The following is a 5,366-nucleotide window of genomic DNA, read 5'->3' on the forward strand; positions in this document are numbered from 1 at the left end:
AGTAGAATCTCACTGGGCATTATGAGGATGGATACTCCAGAGAAAACATCTCCAATGCTTTCTCCTTTTTTGGTTTTATCTTTAAAATTTCCTAAATGCAAAGCAATAGAAATTGTTCCAATGTTCTTTATATCATATATCATATATATACATAATTCATATGTGAAAGAAGAGAAATACATATATATGAAAGAAGAGAAATAAGTACCCGAGAAGAAAACCTTTACATGTAAGGATAGGAGGGCAGGGCCTCACTGAATTGGAGCTGGCATTTATAGCCTGATCTGAATCAGAAATGTTCTCCTGTGCAGCACAGTGGAAGAGCTGGGCAGAAGACAAGAGATGGAAAATAAATCAGGGTTGAAACAGGGGCAGAGCATGTCTTGATTTTCTTATAGCCCACAACTGTGTTTGGAACGTTTTCTATGCACATTTAATTGCAAGACATTCCTTTTATTCTACATTGTGCACTACATGCTGATTTGTCAAATAGGGTAATTTAAGAGACCTGCCAGGAATTCCTTGTTGGGTCTATTGACCACACTGAAGGGTGGGTCCATGCCCAGCAGCAAATGGCCAACACCGAAAGAATCCTAAGATGATGTTGTATGACACTGCTTAGTTTGTGCATTTTTTGGTCTTAACTGGTCTTTTGTCTGTGTTTGTATGTGTTTTGTGATTTTGTGAGGTTTTATGTGTGAGTTTCTAATTTGTTATTGTTTTTAAATTCTGCTTTGTTTGGGTTTTATTTCTTTTCCTCTCTTTATTTCTAAAGAGAAAGAAAAAGAAAAAATATGGAGTTGGGTGGATGAAAAGGTGTGGAAGTTTTTGGAGATGATTGAGGAGATGTGACCATGATCATAATATAGTGCATGAAAAAAAAATTCTAGACAGAAAGCAAGGCTCATCTAACCACTGGAGCCATTAGTATTCATACCAGTGTTCTGCATTTATGAACTCACCTTTCTCACATATTTTTCCCAAACTCTCCTCATAAGAAGAGTTACATTAGGAATATAGTGTCCTGGGCTCTACATCTCTGTCCTCCACAGTTGTGGAGCAATTGCCATGCAGAGACATGTGGTGGAAGTGGGTGGGGTTTCTAGTTCATATGAAAGAGAATCCTCCGTAATTAGAAGAGAATCTTGTGTGTAAGCACAAGTATTTCTGAGCACAAGACTTGCCATCATCATAGCTGGAGAGAAGACAACATCAGCAATTGGACAGGGGCCATGGAGAGGAAACTGGGAGATGTGATGGGGATTCTGTGGGTGCACATTTGCTGTAAGTTATATTCACCTAAGTTGTTTTAGTGATTCTGCAGAGATGTCAGTGGTTGAGGAGAACGAGCTGACACAGAGCTCCTGTACAGTCATCCTCATGCTGTCTCCTGGGATGTTTGACAGGTGTGGGTGAAAACCCTTCATTGACTCTCTTTTGCTTTTCTGTTTCCAAGCAGGGGTGCAAGGAGTTGAGGTTCAGCAGAGTCCTTCAGCTCTGAAACTCTACGAGGGAACCAGTTCTGCTCTGTCATGCAATTTTTCTACCACCATATTGAGTTTGCAGTGGTTCCAGCAGAATCCCAGGGGCAGCTTCATCAATCTTTTTTTACCAGGCTCCAGGAACAAAGGTGAAGGGGAGGTTAAAGTCTACATTTGACTCCAAGGAGCAGTACAGCACCCTGCACATCAGGGATGCACGGCTGGAGGACTCTGACACCTACTTCTGTGCAGCAGAGGCACAGTGCTTCCATCAAGCCTACAGCCTGGCCCCAAATTTCAGCTGTTCATGCAGCTACAGCCCTGACACAGGGAGACTCTAAAGAGGCTTTTCACAGTGGAGGCTTTATCAGACCACCAATTACGTAGAAGAAGTGAGGAAACAGAAAATTACCACTGCAGAAGTTCACACTTAACCTCCAACAGAAGTGATACTGACCTGAAGGATACATGCTCAGAAACATCAGCCTCATGACTAAAATCTACACTTTATCAAATACTTGTGCTAACATCACAAAATAAGCCCCCTGACACACTCCAGAATCATCTTGGTCTTTTCTCAGAACTGGAAACTGAGAACGACTGTTTCCAACCTGTATTTAGAGAGCACAATATGAAGTTGAGAAAAAATTAATTTTGAAGATCTAATAAATTATGTTGTACAAGGTAAGACAAGCAAATATTATCAAACATGATATGATTTTAACAATGTCTTGATATTTTAAAAAATACAATCCAGTTAGTTATGCAATATAAAACAAATTTTTCACATCAAAAATTATGAAAGGCAAAAGATAAATGATGAACTAAAGAAACATATTTGCAATTTGTATTGCAATAATGCTTGCAGTGATTGATTCTACAAAATATTTGCACATCTGCAATGTGATATTCATGCAATACTTAATAAAACACTGCTTTTGAATGGAAAACTAATAAATGTCCCTCAATAGGGGATGAATTACACGACAATTAACAAAGTTCAATTTTATTTTATTTTATTTGACTATAAATTTAATCTCCCCAAGATCAAATATCAATTCATTTATGTTATGGGAGTTTGTAAACCCAGAAAGGATCTTTCTAATTTTTCAGGGACCTGACATGGAAATGGCAGGTATGTTAGATGCCTGAAGAAGTGAATTTCAATACTATGAGAAAATTTCTCTCCAGTACAATGCCATTCTATGCCTGAAACTGTATATAGGTATTTTCTTTTTTTCAGTAACATAAACAAATTTTAAGGTAGAAGAATTCATGGAAGACTCTTGTTCAATTTCATTACAAGGCAGAAGCTACATGAAAAATGTTATTATAAAATGATTAGATAATAAGTGAACATGAATAAAAAGAAACTCTGCTGTCCCATTTCTCCCTTAGCATTGTGTCACCACTTGAATCCTGCAGGAGAAGTCACCTCATGGACAATCAACTGTTTTCAGCTCTGCATGTTGGGTCTCCAAAGGATATGATCCAGTCTATCTGATAACAAGAACCAATAGCTCCATTCTGTGTAAACCTGGGGTTCTTTGAGCATGAAAGACTCAGTCTGTACCACTGTTATTCTTTTGTTTTGTTTTAATTGAAAATACGTCTTCTTTTCAAAAAATATATTCTGATCAGTTTTCTTTTCCTCATCTCCTTCCTGATTCTCCCCACCTCCTGACTCATCTAACATCACACCTTCTTTCTCCATCTCTGTAGAAAACATACAAGCAAATAAACAAGCAAACCAGAAAAAACAAAGCAAAGAGAAAAAATAAACAAAAAACATGAGAAACACATATTCATTGAAAGACATATGCATACACAAAAATCCATAAAAATACAAAATTTGACATGAAGGGCTCACAGCTGTACCACTGTTAACTAAATATGGAAATAACCAGGTTAGCTTAAAGACAGACAAATATATTTTATTTATTATAAGGTGAAAAACTCGTGCCATAGGCACAAAAGATCCAAGATCTGCTTGACCATGGGGAAAACTACACAGAGAGTGTACCTTGGTGGTTCACAGATTTTTATCTCCCAGTCCTAGAAAGCCATGCCTAAACTAGGTTCAATCTCTTAAAGATTATTGGTTAATAAGGTTTTCCTCATCATGTCCCCGTTTTGTCTAAACAAGAATGATCCAAATCCAATACAGATACCCTTCAGAAGTCTTTGATGAAGTTAAAGAATTTATTGTTATAGTTTTCCTTAGTTATGATAAAAGATAAAGTAGATGTAAATATTGTAACTATAATTCTTGCTTGATAACTGTTTTGTTATATATAATTTTACTAAGTTAAAGTTAAAGCCTTCCTTTTTATTTAAACAGAAAATGGAAGGTGATGTGGGAATCCCCTCTGTGTGCTTTGATTACCACTAATGAATAAAGAAACTGCTTTGGACCTATAGCAAGGCAGACCTTATATAGGCAGGAAAAAATGGACTAAATGCTGGGGGGAAGAAGACAGAGTCAGAGAGACACCACGGAGCTGCCAGAATCAGCCATGACAAATCTTTGCTGGTAGGCCACAACCTCATGGTGATACACAGATTAATGGAGATGGGTTAAATTAATATGTAAAAGTTAACCAATAAAGAGTTTTATCTAATGGGCCAAGCAGTGTTTTAATTAATAGAGTTTATGTGTTATTATTTAGGGGCTAAGCTAGCCGGTCAGGCAGGAACAAACAAGTGACTCTTCTTACTACACATCTGGGTGTACAGCCAAGATGAGCAGGTGAGAGAAAAGACAGGATTCCTAGAAAACTGTGAGCAGCCAGTTGGATCCTACCCCCAAAACACAGGCAAATAAGAACATTGCTTTTCACTTATTTTTCCTTCTAATGTGACTAATTAAAACAGACTAAAAACTTCTATATAGCTTTTACCTATCCAGAAAGTGGACTATTGTAGACCATGGAAGAGTGAAGGGTCGTTACTAGGGAGACCAAGAGAAATCCAGCCACATGTTATTAGCTATAAAAAAACCCTACATGCATGTCACATGAACCAAAGACAAAGCATATATTATTAATTTGTGGCTACTGGATACCTCCTTCCCAAGACTGGAGACTAGCCTCATTTGTATGATTGACAACCTGCAATAGAAGCCCAGGCTAGTAGTCAATAAACAGCCAAGGGGAACACCTGACAAAGTAAATAGACAGAGAGAAAGAGAGCTTCAAAATGTGACTGTTCCCTAATTAGGTGAACAGCATGCAAACAGAGCATTGTCATCATCTCCCCAGTTGGGTTAGAAGAGGAGGAACCCAGTGTGGAATTCCCTGAGTATCTCAGCACACAGTAAACACAGAGGAAAAACCAGTCTCAGTAGAAATGACCTCAGCCTTTGTCCAGTGCCTGAAGTGTGTCATAAAAATGCCCAGAAGGGCTGTTCTACGGATTTTCCTCTCAACACCCCTCCCACTTATGGGAGTTTCTCTTACTTTTCCTTAATTTCTCTTCTCTCCTTAAATTTCCTTAATAAAGTCTGCCTTTACTTGTTTGCTCATGTGTCCTCATCTTTTATTATGAACAGCTGAGACAATGAGCAGAAACCTACTGTCTCAGAGCATGTATTATGTAACTTCATTTCTATGAACTGCTCAGAAATTCTTCAGAGATAAAAAGTAGATGAGGGGTTGCCTAGAGGGCATTGCACGGGCAGAAATCATCTGTAACTGCTCATGAGAAAGGACTCCTTTTAGAGCAGTGGTTCTCAACCTGTGGGACATGACTCCATTGTGGGGGGAGGGTCAAATGACCATTTCACAGAGATCAACTAATACCATCAGAAAATACATATTTTTACACTACAATTTATAACATTAGCAAAATTTTGAAATATCAAGGAAAACTTTATGCTTGGGGGTC

The 5,366-nt window shown here is 38.0% G+C and overlaps 1 pseudogene; it reads left to right on the forward strand.

The window, feature by feature from the left end:
• The first annotated feature begins 1,232 nt into the window (after positions 1-1,232).
• LOC113455881 lies at positions 1,233-1,822 on the forward strand (annotated as a pseudogene).
• The last annotated feature ends 3,544 nt before the right edge of the window (positions 1,823-5,366 follow it).

Source organism: Microtus ochrogaster, unplaced genomic scaffold (genome assembly GCF_000317375.1).
Source record: "Microtus ochrogaster isolate Prairie Vole_2 unplaced genomic scaffold, MicOch1.0 UNK332, whole genome shotgun sequence".
NCBI lineage: Eukaryota > Metazoa > Chordata > Mammalia > Rodentia > Cricetidae > Microtus > Microtus ochrogaster.